General features: G+C 37.6%; 1 non-coding gene across 1 annotated transcript; it reads right to left on the minus strand.

Annotated features, from left to right (window-relative positions):
• Nucleotides 1–112: 112 nt before the first annotated feature.
• LOC122114068 lies at nt 113–216 on the minus strand. Its single transcript, XR_006148523.1, has one exon. It is a non-coding gene; the product is annotated as a U6 spliceosomal RNA (small nuclear RNA).
• Nucleotides 217–17,923: the final 17,707 nt, after the last annotated feature.

The raw sequence follows: 17,923 nt of genomic DNA on the forward strand, positions 1-17,923 counted from the left end.
TCTTTTGAGGAACCTCCATAGTACTTTCCAAAGGGCTGAATAAGTTTACACTCCCACCAAGAATGCAGTACAGTTCTCTTGTGGCTACATCCCCTCCAGCATCTGTTGTTGTAAAAGTATGGAATGGTTCAGGAATTTGCCTGTCATCCTTTCTCAGGGGCCATTCTAATCTTCTCTGTATTGTTCCAATGTTAGAGTACTTGATGCTGAATTTAGCATAGAACATTTTTTATATATAAAGTGTAATTTATTTTCTTAAACTAGACAATTCAACAAAAAGTAAGCTCAAAATAATTGCCATGAAATTTTAGAACCATGTACTTCTTACATAAGCACACATTTAAGAATAAAGACTGACATGTCAAAAACAAAATAATTCCAGATATTTGTTGTTCAAGAGATGTGTAAGAGGAGGAATTCAATTATTTTATACAAGGCACCTGTCATAATGAACACTGAAGCAAGTGTTAAGGTTTTTTTTTAAAGTTTTAATGTTTTAAACATATTCAATTTTGGGAATTTGCTTATATATGCCAAAACTAGGACTGTTTGGCAGGACATAAATTTTTTTGGGGGTGGGAGTCTGCGAGTGGGGCCTGAACTCTGGGACTGGGCGCTGTCCCTCAGCTCTTCAGCTCAAAGCTACTGCTCTACCACTTGAACCAACGTGCCAGTTCCAACTTTTTTCTTTTTGCTTATGTGGTGCTGAGGAATCGAACCCAGGGCTTCATGCATGCAAGGCAAGCACTCTACCACTGAGCCACCTACCCAGCCCCAGGTCATAAAACTTTTTGATAAAGTATTTAAGATTTATGGTAGCAGACATATGCTACTAAGTATGTACATTTCAGAGTTTATAGAAATTTTACTAATGAGAAGTTGCAAAGTCTTTGTGTAAAGGAGCAGAATAAAGAGTTAAGACTTTTAACTACATAGTTTCTATAAAAAATATAGGGCTTCCTTATTTTAGATGTTAGTGAGGAACAAATGATGATATAAGCCATATACAAATGATGAGATGAGCCATAAATAATAATCTTAATGGGTAACTTTAAAGACTGCTCATAGCCTATAAAACTCTTGTTGAACATCATAATCTTAGGCAGTTTTAAATGTACAGGAATATGAGAAAATAGTAAAATCTAATACGTAGTACCCTTCAAATACTGAAAACACTGGTAATTGTTTTGTTTTTCGTTTTATTAATCATTAATATTTAATTATTGGTTTTTCTTATTTGTAGCATTGTTTTCCTTGTTGTAATATAATACAACTTTTTGTAAGTCATCATTATGAAGTACTTGGAGAAGGTTACTGGGATGGCCAAACCATTTTTTATAGGTGCATGTGAATTTACGAAGAGGAAAATTAAGAACAAAATATTTATTTATAAAGTTATCAAGTAGAGTCTGAATCAGGAATGTTGATAAATGTCCACACCTAAAATCTTACCCAGAGGCTGAAGCAGTGATTTTAAAGAGTTGAGGCCACAAAAGTGAGAGACTGTGTTTAGTTTTGTTTTATATTTTGATTTTGCTGGTAATGGGGCTTGAAATCTGGGTCCTACGTGCTGTCCCTCAGCTCAAGGCTAGTGCTACCACTTGAGCCACAACACCACTTCCATCTTTTTCTGCTTATGTGGTGCTGAGAAATCAAATCTAGGGCCTCATGCATGCAAGGCAAGCACTCTAACACTGAGCCACCTTCCAAGCACCTGACAGAATGTTTTTTTAAAAAATCAATTATCCAACATTTGCTTTCTGCTTTAGGTTATGTTATTAAATATATGAATACCTTTTTATATCATTGTGAATTGTCATACTTCTGAATTTATACTAACTTCAACCACATTATCCTTTTCAAAGTCATGAAATAGCTCAGAGTTTGCTTCCATGAAGATTGTTTTTACATTTAAAATTTCTCATGAGACATTTTTATTATTAACAAAATAACTTTATATTTCATTTTGATGGGTTATCATACATCAAATACCTTCAAATGTATATGTAGAGTCTAAAGACAGCAGTATGAATATTCTCATACTGCTCTTGTTTATCTGTTATACACTTTCAGTATTGTGATATTTCTCTTTCTCTTTCACTCTCCCATTTCCTCTCTTTCTCTTTCATGCTCCATGTCTGCTGCTCTTCTATGGTGAAAACTTTAAAAACTTGAAAAAGGAAATCAAAACAGAACTTAGAAAATGGGAAAAACTTCCATGCTCCTGGATTGGAAAGATTAACATCGTGAAAATGGCAATACTTCCCAAGGCTATCTACAAATTTAGTGCGATACCTATCAAAATTCCAACCTCATTCTTCAAGGAAATAGAAGAGGCAATCCAAAAATTCATATGGAATAATAAAAGACCCCGAATAACAAAAACGCTCCTCAATGGAAAGAACACTGCTGGAGGAATATCAATACCAAATTTCAAACTCTACTATAAAGCCATAGTAATCAAAATAGCTTGATACTGGCACAAGAACAGACTTCAGGACCAATGGCATAGAATTGAAAACCCAGAAATGAACCTAAAGACCTATAGTCATCTAATCTTTGATAAGGGAGCTAAAAAAATAGAATGGAAGAAAGACAGCCTCTTCAGTAAATGGTGCTGTCAAAATTGCTTAACTACTTGTAGAAAACTAAAGCTAGATCCTTAGATATCACCCTGCACCAGAATCAACTCCAAATGGATCAAAGACCTCGGAGTCAAAGCAGACACTCTGAAAACATTACAGGATGGAATAGGAGAAACCCTAGGTGTCCTTGGCTCTGGCCGAAATTTTCTGAATAGAGACCCGAAAACACAACAAATCAATGAAAGGTTGGACAAATGGGATTGCATGAAGTTGCAGAGCTTCTGCATGGCAAAGGACATAGCTAGCAAGATCAATAGAAAGCCCACAGATTGGGAGAAGATCTTCACTAGCCATAAAACGGACAAGGGTCTCATATCTAAAATATACTTGGAACTCAAAAAATTAAATCCCCCAACAATAAATCCTCAAAGAAACAACTGCCCAATAAATAAGTAGGCTAATGACTTAAAGAGAAACTTCTCTGAAGAAGAAAGAAGGATGGCCAATAGACACATGAAAAAATGCTCAACCTCCCTAGCCATAAAAAAATGCAAATCAAAACAACATTGTCATACCACCTCACCCTAATATGTCCCTCCCCTACAGTATAACTCCTGCTTTCACTATATTTGATGTCGGTATAATTTGTGGAGGGGAAGTGGAAAAACAAGTCGTTTAAATAAGGATACAGGTGGACCTGTTGCAACAATGAGAAGTACAAGTTGTCATGTCAAAATCGAACTTTACAACTTGGTGGGGGGGGGGAGGAGGGGTGGGAGGAAAGATGGGAAGAGATAGGAAGGGTAAACAAAGGAGGAGGCTACAATGCTTGATAAGGTATGTACTCACCGTCTTGCCCATGTAATTATAAACCCTCTGTACAGTATTTTCACAATAAGAAAAAAAAGAATTTCTGCTGGTCTACTATTATCCATCAGAATCCACTGGTTTTGTGGGAACATGATAGCGACCATCAGTTACCCTTGCATTCTTTAAGAGTTATAACAGTGACGTGATGTTATTCATTTCTATTCTAAATGGCAAAACAACAGATCTAGGAATTCCTTTTCACTTTTACTACTGTTATAAATTTTATCTCATAGGAATCATTGAAACGGATAGGATACTTTTAACCTCTGACCTAAAAGTTCGTTTTCTTTTTTCTTTTACAAACGACCTTTTTCTTTTATTATAAGTAAATACATGTAATGAAAACAATGCTTTCCTGTGGAAAGTAGACCGAATATATTCAGGGATGAAAAACTAGGTAATGGGGGAAGTAATTACAAAGGATGCCCATCATAGAGCACGGAACCTCAGAGCAGTTTATCATGTACACTTTGTGAGAATGACAATGTGCTGGGAACTATAGATTAAATCATTGAACAACTGATATAAATATATACACATATATTTATATATGTATATTTATTTTTAAATGCATATATGTGTGTATATGCCCTTATATATGTATACATGCATGTTACTATACACAAAAATACATACATACACACATGTACACATGCACACATGGAGAAAGACACATAGTTACAGACAACACAAGTTTCACTACTTGTTGAATATGCCTTAGACATAATGTTTGGAATCAAATATGTTGAAGATGTATGTGTCTCTAAAAATTCTTTTACCACTCCTATCTCTTTTTTAAAAGTAATTTATTAATTTATATGATAGTCCTATTCTTACGGCACACTGGAGACAGGTAACTTGCCAAATACATGAAGCAGTTTGTTATGTACTCAATACAAGCTCCACCCCAGTGTAGACCTTGAACTCTGGGCTTAGGCGCTGTCCCTCAGCTCTTCATCTCAAGGCTAGTGCTCTACCACTGGAGCCACAGCACCACTTCCAGCTTTTTCTGTTTATGTGGTGCTGAAGAATTGAACCCAGGCCTCATGCACGCAAAGCAAGAACTCTACCACTGAGCCATCTTCCCAGCATCTCCTCTTATCTCTTCAAATGGGTAGGTTTTGACACATTCGACTTTCAAAATGCAGTACAAGTGATAGCAAGTCAATCGGAAATCTCAGTAAGTAAACGTCATATGGCGTCTCCTTGTTCCCCAGGGAATGCTAGTTCTTGTAGACACTCTCAAAAACCAAAGTAGCAGGAAAATACTCTGGTACAGAATAAAGTTATAAGGCTTTAAATGGCATTCTTCCTTGAGTTCTTTTCCAACAGCCAGCATCAATTCTTAAGCAGATGAGTGAGTCCTCAGAAGATTGGAGCTCAGGTCAACATTTAACAAACTCATGTGAAAAGTCCTATGTGAGAAATGCTGACTGAGGTCTTGCTGATTTCATGGTCAAGAAAATAAGACAAAAAGAAAGTATTTTAATGTATTAAAATTTGAGAATAATTTGTAACCTGTCAATAAATGTGTAGAACACAATTATACCAAAATGACAAAAAAATGATGTGCATGTGAATTACGTGCACTTGGACTTGGCGAGTGATCTTAGGTGTGTCTACACAAGTAGAATCAGCACAAATCAATCAGCATTTCTTCATTTAAGATACAAGGAAAGGATACAGGTTGACCCATTGCAACAATGAGATGTACAAGACACTCTATCGGGGGAGGGGGTTGGAGGGAAGAGTTGGGAGGCGTGAAGGGAAGGGATGGTAGGGGAAAAACCAAGGAGGGGGTAAAAATGCTCAATAAGAAATGTACTCATTACCTTACATATGTAACTGTAAACACTCTGCACAGGACATTTACAATAAAAATATGTATTAAAAACATACAAGGAAAGCTTCTGTACTTATCGGAAGTTGTATTTGTCACTCAATATCAGTAAGGTATCAGTTTTATGATCACAGGCATATTAAAATTCTGGATGCTCAAATTCTCTACATAAGCACAGTCTATTATTCACATTAGAATCTCCCCACATCCTAGTGCAGTGTAATTGCAATGAAAATTTTTACTACATTCTATGTTTGTAATAAAAATAAAATCATATGCACTATCAACTGATGCAAATTTTTTCAGATAATTTTTTAGTGTGAAAATACTGTAAACAGAGGATTCAATTACATGGGCAAGGAAATGAGTATATTTCTTACCAAGCATTTTTGCCACCTCCTTTGTTTCCCCTTCCCATCCCTTCCCTTCTCACCACCCCGGTCCCTCTCCTCTTTAATCCCCGCCCCCCAGTCAAAGTTGTAATGGTTGTTTTTCCATATAAAGTCTTGTACATCTCATTTTTGCAACACGTCCACCTGTATCCATATATAAACAATTTGTTATTCCCTTTCGCCTCCACAAATTATATTAACATAAACTACAGTGAAAGCAGGGGTTATACCTTGGGGAAGGGACATAAAATGCAAGAAACAAATCATCTTATAAATATGTTAGAAACAATAAGAAAAAAAAAACCATTTGAATCCTTACCTTAGGGTTCATTTCATCAAACATCTACTTATCTGAACGTTTCTGCTGTCTCAGACATATACTACGGATTGCAAGTAAGGGAAACCATGAGAACTGTGTTTCTTTGAGGCTGTCTTGCTTTACTTAATATATTTTTTCCAATTCTTCCCATTTCCTAACAAATGGAGCAATGTCATTCTTTCTGATGGAGGCATAGAATTCCATTGTGTATATATACCATATTTTCTTGATCCATTCATCTACTGAGGGGCATCTGTGTTGGTTCCATATCTTAGCCATGGTAAATAATGCTGCAATAAACATGGTTGTACTGGTAGCTTTAGTAAGGTCTTATTTGTGATCATTTGGGTAAAAGCCCAAAAGTGGGATTGCTGGGTCATTGGACAGCTCTATGTGGCGTCTTTGAGGAACCTCCATACTAATTTCGAAAGTGGTTGAACAAGTTTACACTCCTACCAACAATGCAGTAAGGTTCCCTTCTGTCCACATCCCCTCCAGCATCTTTTGCAATTATATTTCTTGATTTAGCCATTGGAACTGGGGTGAGGTGATATCACAATGTTGTTTTGATTTGTATTTCTCTTATGGCTAGGGAGGTTGAGCATTTCCTCATGTATCGATTGCCCTTCCTTCTTTCCTCTTCAGTGGGCCTTTAGCCCACTTATTTATTGCCCTGTTGTTTCATTGAAAATTTGTTGTTGGGGAATTTAATTTTTTGAGTTCCAGGTATATTTTAGATATGAGACCCTTGATCTTGCTAGCTATGTGTTAGCCATGCAGAAGTTCTGCAATTCCATGCAATCCCATTTTTCCAACCTTTCTTTGATTTGTTGTGTTTCCAGGTCTCTATTAAGAAAATATTGACCTGTAAAGGAGACCTAGGGTTTCTCTAATTCCATCCTTTAAAGATTTCAGAGTGTCTGCTTTGACTCCGAGGTATCTGATCAATATGGAGATGATTCTGGTGCAGGGTGATATATAAGGATCCATCTTTAGTTTTCTACAAACGATTAACCAATTTTTCCAGCACTATTTACTGAAGAGGGTGTCTTTCTTCCATTCTAGTTTTTAGCTCCCTTATTGAAGATTACAGTGCTATAGGTCTGTGGGTTCATTTCTGGGTTTTCAATTCTATTCTAGGTATATTTTAGATATGAGACCCTTGTCCATTGTATGGCTAGTGAAGATCTCCCAATGCGTGGTCTTTCTGTTGATCTTGTTAGCTATACCCTTTGCCATGAAGAAGCTCAGCAATTTCATGCAATCCCATTTGTCCAACCTCTCTTTGATTTGTTGTGTTTCTAGGTTTCTATTAAGAAATTTTAGGCCTGTACCAAGGAGACCTATGATTTCTGCTATTCCATCCTGTAATGTTTTCAGAATGTCTGCTTTGACTCTGAGGTCTTTGATCCATTTGGAGTTGATTCTGGTACAGGGTGTTATATAAGGATCGAGCTTTAGTTTTCTACAAGTAGTTAACCAGTTTTGCCAGCACCATTTACTGAAGAGGCTGTCTTTCCTCTATTCTAATTTTTTAACTCCCTTATCAAAGATTAGATGGCTTATATGTCTGTAGGTTCCTTTCTGGGTTTTCAGCTCTATTCCATTGGTGCTGAGGTCTGTTCTTGTGCACGTACCAAGCTGTTTTGATTACTATGGATTTATAGTAGAGTTTGAAATTTGGTATTGATATTCCTCCAGCACTGTTCTTTCTGTTAAGGATTGTTTTTGCTATTTGGGGCCTTTAATAGTTCCATGTAAATTTTTGGATTGCCTCTTCTTTTTCCTTGAAGAATGCCGTGGGAACATTGAAAGGCATCACATTGAATTAGTAGATAGCCTTGGGGATTATTGCCATTATCACGATGTAAATCCTTCCAATCCAGGAACATGAGAGGTTTTTCCACTTTCTAATTTCTGTTTGATTTCCCTTTTCACGTTTTTAAATTTTTCTTTTTTCCACGTTTTTAAAATTTTTCATTATAGAGGTCCTTCACTTCTTTGGTTAAGTTAATTCCTAGGTATTATTGATTGTGGGACTATTACAAATGGAGTTGCTTTCCTGATTTCAGACACACTTTTCTCATTGCTGCCATACAGAAAAGCCATTGATTTTTGAGGGTTAATTTTATACCCCATTACTTTGCCAAAATTAGAATCAGCTTGAGTTATTTGGGTGTGGAGTCCGTGGGATTCATTAAACACAAGCTAATGTCATCTGAAAAGAGGGAGAGTTTTATTTAATCTTTCCCTGCTTGGATCCCTTTATTGCCTCTTTTCTTATTGCTGTAGCTAGTCATTCTATTACTAAATTGAAGTGGAGAGAGTGGACATCCTTGTCTCATTCCTGAGTTAAGATGAAATGGCTTTAGTTTTTCACCATTAAGTAAAATTCTGGCTGTTTGTCATATACAGCCTTTATTGTATTGAGGAATGTTCCCTGGATTCCTAATTTTTCCAGAACCCTCATCACAAAGGATTGTTGGATCTTGTCAAATGCTTTTTTCTGCATCTATTGAGATAATCATGTGGTTCTTATCCTTGCTCCTGTTGATGTGATGAATTATGTTAATTGATTTGTGTATATTGAACCAGCTTTGCAGCCCTGAAATGAATCTTGTTTGATGGTGGTGTATGAGTTTTTGGATGAATTGTTGAAATTGATTGGCCAGAATTTTGTTGAGAAGTTTTGCATTAATGTTCATCAAAGAAATGGGTCTATAGTTCTCTTTCTTTGATGAGTCCCTGCCTGGTATTGGGATGAGGGTTATGATGGCTTCATAGAATGAGTTCGGTAGTGAACTTTCTATTTCAATTCCATTGAAGAGTTGGAAAAGTATTGGTGTGAGCTCTGCCATGAAGGCCTTATAGAATTCCGCTGTAAAGCTGCTTTTCTGAGATGGGAGGTCTCTTATTACTGTTTCTATTTCAGTGTTTGATCTGAGCCAGTTAAGATGGTTTAACTCACCTTGGTTTGTTTCAGCATTTCGATATTGGCTTGGAAAACGTCTATTTCTGCCAGGCACTCTAACTTATTAGCATAATATTTTGAGAAGTATTCTCTTATAATGTTCTGAATCTTGGTTGTTACTGTGGTGATGTTTCCATTCTCATACCTGAGTTTATTTATTTGAGTGTGTTCTCTTCTTTTTCTCATAAGATTTGCTAAGGATCTGTCAATTTTTTTAATTTTTCAAAGTATCAACTCTTTGGTTTTTGGTTCTTACAATTTTTATTTTTGGATTCTAATTCGTTTAATTCTGGTGTAATTTTAATGATTTCTTTCCATCTACTGTATTGTAGCTAGGCGCCAGTGGTTCATGATTGTAACTCTAGCTACTAAAGTGGCTGAGAGCTGAGAATCATGGTTCAAAGCTAGCCTAGGCAGGAAAGTCCATGAGACTCTTACCTCAAATGAGACAAAAGAAAACTGTTAGTTGCTCAAGTGGTAGAGCACTAATCTTGAGCTGAAGAGCTGAGGGGCAGTGTCCAGGTCCAGATTTCAAGTCCCACGACTGACAACAATTAAAAATAAACATTTACAAATAAACAATATTTTGACATAAATGTTAAATATATATTCTAAAAATTTTTAAATCCTCACTGGATATATTAGTTTATATAAATATATAGAAGTGTTTTCTGGTTTTAGTTGTTTTTGAGTCAATTGTGTAAATCAAACATTTCTCATTCAATTCATATGTGTAGTTTTATAAACTTATAGGCCATAGTATAAAATTAGCAGATATGTGATAGACAGTGCTGTTTTAGGTATCTACCTTGGCATTCTAAAATTAAGACTTCTCCCCCAAAATCGATATGCCCTCTAACCTTGTCAGAGGTTTCATCTTATTGGAGCAGAAAAGTATCATCGTTTGGAACAACTGTAACATTTTACATGTATTCCACTTAGTTTAACAACCAAAACATTCAAGTCATCTGAGCCATGCAAGTAATAACAAAATGTCTTCTGACCTTTTTATTCTCTTAAGAGATGAAAATCTTTAATTATACATTTATTTTTTTCTGCCTAAGATCCTATATCTTAGGAAGATCTTTTTGTGTAACCCTGTGTTCCTGATAAGAAAACCAGAACAAAGGCAATAATGAAAATAGCCAATGAAAATACTTGAAAGCAGTATTGCCATTTTCACTATATTAAGTCTGCCTATCCAAGAGCATGGGAGGTCTTTCCATTTCCTAGTATCTTGTGTAATTTCTTTCTTTAACTTTTTATAGTTTTATTTATTTTTTTTATTGTGAAAATACTGTAAAGAAGGTTTATAATTACATGGGCAACATAATGAGTACATTTCTTATCAATCATTGTAGACTCCTCCTTTGTTTCCCCTTCCCATCTCTTCCCATGCTCCTCCCGCCCCCCAACCCAATCCTTCTTCCCCCCACCAAAGTTGTAAAGTTTGTATTCGACATAATGACTTGTATATCTCATTGTTACAGTAGATCCACCTGTATCCCTATTTAAATAATTTGTTTTTTTCTCTTCCCCTCCACAAATTATATCAACATCAAATACAGTGAAAGCAGGGGTTACACCATGGGGCAGGAACATACAAAGCAACAAAGAACTAATCTTATAAATGTGTTAGAAACAATCACCTGAAAGAAAAAATACATTTGAATGCTTATCTTAGGGTTCATTTCTCTAACATCAACTTATCTGACCTTTCTGCTTGACTCAGAATATACTAGTTTTAGCAAATAAGGGAAATCATGGGACCTAAGTTTCTTTGGGCCTGGGTTACTTCACTTAATATAATTTTTCCAAGTCTTTCCATTTCCTAACAAATGGGGCAATGTCATTCTTTCTGATGGAGGCACAGAATTCCATTGTGTATATATACCACATTTTTATAGTTTTCATTAAATAGTTCTTTTACATCTTTGGTTAGGTTAATTCTTAAATATTTTATTTTGGGGGAGGTTATTGTGAATGGGGTTGCTCCCTTTCTGCTTGTACATTGTCAGTGTACAGGAAGGCAACTGATTTTATGGGTTGATTTTGTATCCTGCTACTTTGCTGAAGTGATTTATGATTTCTAAGAGTTTGGGAATGGAGTTTTTGTGATCGTGAAGGTATAGTATTTTGTCATCTGTAAAAAGGGATAGTTTAACTTCTTCTTTTCCTATGCGAATCCCTTTAATGTCTTTTTCTTACCTTATTTACCTGGGTAAGGGTTCCAGGACTATTTTGAAGAGGAGTGGAGACAGTGGGATTTTAAGAGAATTGGTTTTAGCATTTCCCCATTAAGTATAATATTGGCTATTGGTCTGTCATAAATGGCTTTTATTGTTTTAAGAAATGTTCCTTCTATTCTTATTTTCTCCAGAGCTTTTACCATGAATGAATGTTGAATTTTATCAAAGGCCTTTCCAGTATCTGTGGAGATAATCATGTGGTTCTTGACCTTGGCTCTGTTGATGTGTAGGATTACATTTATTGACTTATGTATGTTAAACCATCCCTGCATCTCTGGGATGAAGCCTATCTGATCATAGTGTATGATTTTTTTTTATGTTTCTGGATTCTGTTAGCTAGAATCCTGTTAAGGATCTTTGCATCTGTGTTCATCAAGGAAATTGGCCTGTAATTCTCTTTTTTGGTTGGGTCTTTGCCTGGTTTGAGGATGAGTGTGATATTGGCTTCGTAGAATGAGTTTGGGATAGCTCCCTCCTTCTCTGTTTCTCTGAAGAGCTTGAGGATTATGGCCATTAGTTCTTCTTTAAAGGTCTTACAGAATTCTGCTGTGAATCCATCTGGTCTTGGGCTTTTCTTGTTGGAAGACTTCTGATTGTTTCTGTATCTCGTTGTAGGATATTGGCTTATTTAATGATTTAATTCTTCTTTGCTCAGTTTGGGCAACTTGTATTACTCTAAAAATGCATCCATTTCTGCCAGGTTTTCTTACTTTAGAGAGTATAACTTTTGAAATTAGTCCGTTAAGATTGTTTTAGATGTTTTGTGTACTTATTGTGAATTTTCCTATGGCATCCCTAATCCTGTTAATATGGGTTTCCTCTCTTCTTTTTAATTAATCTTGCCAACGGTCCATCAATTTTATTTATTTTTTCAAAGAACCAGTTTTTTCTTTGGGTAATTCTGGCTATGGTTCTACAATTTTCTAATTCATTAATCTCCAGTCTTAGTTTGGTTATCTGGCTCCTTCTAGTAAATTTAGGTTGCATTTTTTTTCATGTTTTTCTAGCTATTTTAATTGCAACATGAGATAATTTACTTGGTCTGTCTCTATTTTCTTGATGTGGGCACTGAGGGCAATAAATTTTCCCCTCAGGACTGCTTTTGATGTGTCCTACAAGTTTCTTTGTGAGGTGTTTTCATTTTCATTGAGTTGTAGGAAATTATTTCTTCTTTGTTCTCTTCTGTTACCTAGCCATTGCTTAGAAGTGTGCTGTTCAATTTCCATGTATTAGAATAATTTCTGCTGTATGCTTTGTTATTGAGAACTAGCTTGATTCCACTGTGGTCAGATAGGATAGAGGGGATTAAGTCGATCCCCTTGTATTTGCTTAAGTTCCTTGCATGAACTATGATATGGTCTATTTTGGAGAAAGTTCCATGAGCTACTAAGAAGAATGTGTACTCTGTTGTTTTAGGGTGAAATACTCGGTAGATGTCAGTTAATTCCGTTGAAGTATGGCCTCACTTAATTCAGTAGCTTCTTTTCCAATCCTCTGTTTGGTAGACCTGTCCTTTGGCGAGAGTGGGGTGTTAAAGTCTACTAGTATTATCATATTGGGATCTATTTTATTCTGTAAGTTTGAGAGTATTTGCTTAACATATCTGGGTGCACCAATGTTTGGGGAATATAAGTTGGTAATATAAGAGGGAACTGTCCTCCTCTTGGGTTGTTCCCTGTATTAATATGTAGTGTCCAGCCTTGTCTTTTTGTATTGATTATAATGAAAAGTTTATCTTCTGAGATATCAGGCTTGCTACACTTGCTTTCTTACTGGGGGCATTTGATTGGTAGAGCCTTTTCCAACTCTTTACTCTGAGTTTGTTTGTATGTTTGGCTGAGAGGTGTGTCTCCTGAAGGCAACAGATGGATGGGTCATGTTTTCTAATCCAATCCGCAGTTCTTTTTCTTTTGATTGGCAAATTAAGCCCGTTAATATTAAGAGATAGTATAGAGAGATGCATTTTGATCCCTGTCATTCCCAATTTCCCTCAGTTTTTCTTCTTTCCTTTCCTCCTGGGCTTGCTCAGTTAGATTTCTATTAATGACTGTCTGGGTACATGTCCCTGTTCCTGGTTGCTTTCTTCAGGTTGTGTTCCCACTCTTAGTATTCTTTGTAATGCTGGCTTAATGTTTATGTATTCATTTAGTTTTTATTTGCTATTAAAAATTTTCAGCTCTCCATCGAATGTGAATGCTAGCTTTTCCGAGTATATCAGTCTGGGTTGACAGTTATTGGCTCTCAGCGCTCTTATGGTACTTTCCCAGGCCTTTCTTGCATTCAGTATTTGTGTGGAGAGATCTGCAGTGATTCTAATTTTTTCCCGTTTATTATAGCTCCTTCTTCATTTTTGCTGCATGCAAGATGGTTTCCTTATTATTCAGGTCTATCATTTTTACTATAATGTGTCTAGAAGTGTTTCTCCTGGTGTCTTGCTTGTTAGGTGTTCTATATGCTTCTGTTATGTAGGTAAGATGTTCTTTTTTGAGATGGGGATAATTTCACTGATTATCTTGTTGAATAGGTGTTGCATTCCCTTGCTTTGATATTCCTCACCTTCGTCCACTCCAATTATACAAAGGTTAAATTTCTTGGCACTATCTGCTTGCTCTTGAATTTCCCTTGGGCATAATTTAAGTGATGTTTCCATATCTGTCATTGTTTGGTCCAGTTGGTGTATTCTGTCTTCTGTATCTGACACTCTACATTCCATTTCGTTCACTCTGTTAACTGTGGCTTCCATTGTGGTTTGCAAGGAAGAAATGGACTCATTTATGGATTTGGTGTTGGTTCTCAAAGTACTGATCTCACCTCTTAATAAGGTATGTATTGCCTATTTTGGCATTTTTCTCACTTCTGAGTGAGGTATGTACTTCCTCTACTTTTGTGTGTACCTCGTGTTTGAGATCCTGCATCTCTTTCGATAGTTTGTCCCCATGTTCTTTAATTTCTGGTCTATTTCTCGCTTTGTTTTTTGAGTCATTGTCTCCAGCATCCCTTGGATGTAGCTTTTGTCTTTCATTCCTGCTTTGCTCCCACTGGGGCTCTCCCCTGTGTGGCTGCTGGCTATTGGGGATACCTTGCTATCCTGGCTATTAATAAATCTTGTAATTTTTCTCTGTGATTTTCCCATGTGGGTCCAGGATTATTGGAGACTAATCTGAAATTTTGTTTTGGTCAATATGTGTCTGATTTTGCTTGGTTGTTGTTTCTGTGTTGGTAGAGAGAGTTTGTACCTGATTTCGGTTCTGTTGGGGGCCGACCTCCAGCTGCTGGTCTAACCCACATAGGGTTCTCAGCTCTTTGCTGTAGATCACTGGCAGCTCTCGTCATTGGAAGGGTTGAGCAGCCTAGACTGCTCCTGTTTGCTCCTACGGGTGCTCTTGGCAAGATTGGATGTGCTGGATGAACTCTCTCAGATGCTGGAGTCTGCTATGGGCTCCTGATGGTTTTTTTTTTGTGGAGGAAAGGCTGGTTTTGGCCTTGAACTCTGGGCTTGGGCACTGTCCCTCAGATCTTAAGCTCAAGGATGGCATCCTACCATTGGAACCACAGCACCACTTCTTACCCTTTGTGCTTATGTGGTGCTGAGGAATCAGATCCAAGACCTCATGCACCCAACACAAGCACTCTACTGCTGAGCCACCTTACCAGCCTGAGCTCCTGCCTATTATCAGGTCCTGGTGGCCTGTGTTGTCTAATAACCTAGAATATATGGATCGGGTTCTGGTGGGGTTTGGGCTTCTCTTGTCCTGAGCCCCCCTGGTCTTTTGCTCTCACAGGTGTGCTTCCCAGTGGGTGCAGTTCCTTGTTTTCTCCCCTCTGCTGAAGCTTATGCTCAGCTTCTGACTTCAGTTGGGAAAGGTTGGTTGTGTTGCTCAGGCACTGGATCCCCAGGCCTGGTCCCGGCCCAAGGCCTGGGGAACGCGGGTTGGAGATGTGCTGCTGTGTATCCCACCTAGGTTACACAGCCTGGGGTACACAGTTCAAATTTCTTCCACTGTTGGGTATCTTGACCCGGGGGTGCTGTTCCTGGCTTGGGCGTTTAAGCTCCCTTCCAGGGGCGCTCTTGCTGTAGCCTGGTCAGCTGAGTGTGCTACACGGTTTGCTGGAGCTCTCCAACAGTTCCCAGTTTTAGTGGGTCCTGTGGTACAGGTGTTGGGGTAGGAGGTCTGGCTCATGGTCTGGGGATTCCCACCAGCCCTGGTCTCTCTTGAGGGATACAGAGTCCCCTGCGGGGTACTCACCCTGGAGCTAGTTGTTTCTGTGTGATGTAGGTCATTGGTTGCCTTTCCAATCAGAGTTCAGTTGAGTTGTATGTGGGCTGGGCTAGGCGGTGGTAGCTCTGTGTGATTCTCTTCTGTCTCTGCCTAATTTGATGCTGTTTGGGTCTGCACCATGAGATGGGCCTCTAACCTCTGCCCGAGGGGTGGGGGAGGGGCCTCCGTGCAGGTTCTGAGCACTGGGGTTTGTCTGCATTTGCACTGTCCGGATCAGCACCAGTTCCTTGCATGTCTTCTGCTCTGGTGTTCGGTGGGAGTCCCATGTAGTTCTGGGGTTCCTGCCATGGGGTTGAGGGGCTTTGGTGGGATGGAGCCTCTCTGCTCAGATGGAGAGTGAGGGGTGGGATCTTTGTTCAAGCTCCCGGCTAGGAGGTTTCTCCGTTCATCTGACACTAGTACCTCAGGCTGCTTCTGCGCAGGTTATCTGCAGACAAACTCCTGTATCTCTGGGACTTGGACAGTCCCTGCTGGGTGGTATGGCCATGGCTTGGTGTGCTGCTTCGTGGCCAGTAAAGGTTGAGGGAGGAGTCTTCCTGCTCCTCTGTTCTGAAATTCTTCTTTTTCTCTCTTTCTTTTTTGTTATTTTCCACCTTCTGTTTTTCTCTGGGTGTTCATCTTTTTGTTGTTGTCAGTCTCTTGGGGAGATTAAGCATCGGAACTTGAACTCTCTTTTGGGTTGGGTAGAGCTATGGCGTTTCCCTACTGCCCTGTCACCATCTTGGTACCCCTTCTCATCTATTTTTTTATTGTGAAAATACTGTACAGAGGGATTACAATTACATGGGCAAGATAATGAGTACATTTCTTATCAAGCATTGTAGCTCCTCCTTTTTTTCTCCTTCCCATCCCTTCCCATCCTCCTCCAGGAAAGTATGAAATTCTTGATTTGAAGCCTTTTGCTTGATATCCACAACATGTCATTCTTCCTTTATTAATAGGAGAATTTGGAGAAAGGATTAGAATTCACACTACAAAAAGGAGAAGAGGAAAAGAGAAGGAGAAATCTAGATATTTTGTTCTTCCTCACCTCAATCACAAGGTCTGGATAATGATTATGGATATTAGATACAATGACCTAAAATGATTAAACCCATCTATAGAAAATAGATAACGCCATAAATGATCACATGGAGAATGTTTATTTATAAAAAAATTGTAATAATGTCCAACAGGAAATCTTATCTATTTGTTTAGTTCTTGTTTTGTATTTATTAAATTCTAGTATGCTATAGTCAACTAACATAAAGGTATAAAATATAAGAAACTAACATCTTAATATCATATTCTAACATTAGCTTAATTCTGCTTTTGTTATATGGTGAGGCTGTATTTGAGTTTTGCCTCAATTTCACATGATATATTCTTCTAGTATATAAGTTGAAAGAAGACTCATTTTGAAACTATGCTATTTTTATAGCTAAGGGAAAACAATTCAGCTATTAGACACAGACAATGAGACAGAAATCTTCCCCTAGAAATAGCCTTTCACTACTTCTGGTTCATTTTTGTAAGCTGATGTAAGTCACATGAACCAGCTTGACATTGCAAAGTACAGGTAAATCTCACCAACAGGACGCTGATGCAGGACATAGAGTAATATGACCATATATACAACACTTGAGATAAAGAGGGGGGAAAAAAGAGAACTATAATACAATCAATCATACTCGCTATCACAAATCTCTACAAGAAGGAAGTTAATATGTACCTTTATTTTTAAAATTACTGAGATCTTCAAATCATGTCTTTTATGCTTGGATGTTACAGGAATTAGAGAACATTTTGATACTGAGACAGCATAAAATTTCCAAGAAAGCTGGAGTAAGCATTTCAATACTACCGTTTATTCTCCAAGAAAAGAAACCATTTCATAGACAATACTTTATACTTTCTTACCTAGTATCTTTTTTTCCAGAAATGGATTTTGTTAATATATGTTACTATCCACCAGAATAAATGTTTCATTTCTCTGCATCTTGTGCAGACAGTATAGTCAATTACATGTAAGAGGGAGTTCATCAATAGCACTTTTTAAAAATGCAAAAAATGTGGACAGAGAGCTAATATACATATTTTTCCACCATCACCTTCCACATCCTCCTTCTTCTTTCCTAGGAAACACACTCTATCAATTAAAAAGGCTTAGATATTTGCCTCTTTATCTTGAAAGTGGAAGCAGAATGTTATGGATGTCGGAGATGATGACCAATAGTGTTTTACATAATAATGTCACATGCATCAGCCCTATGCGTCCTGCTGGCCTTAACACTGTACTTACTTAGTGATGTGATAGGAATGTCAGCCTTACTGGACTTAGTATTGTTTTCCACTTCTTTTTCTACCACCTGGCCTAAATTAGAATACACAGTAACGAAATGAAAAAGTAATGCCATCTTAATCAAGTGTAATTGCGA

The sequence above is a fragment of the Dipodomys spectabilis genome, unplaced genomic scaffold (assembly GCF_019054845.1).
Source record: "Dipodomys spectabilis isolate Male_0828 unplaced genomic scaffold, ASM1905484v1 ptg000105l, whole genome shotgun sequence".
NCBI classification, from domain to species: Eukaryota; Metazoa; Chordata; class Mammalia; order Rodentia; family Heteromyidae; genus Dipodomys; species Dipodomys spectabilis.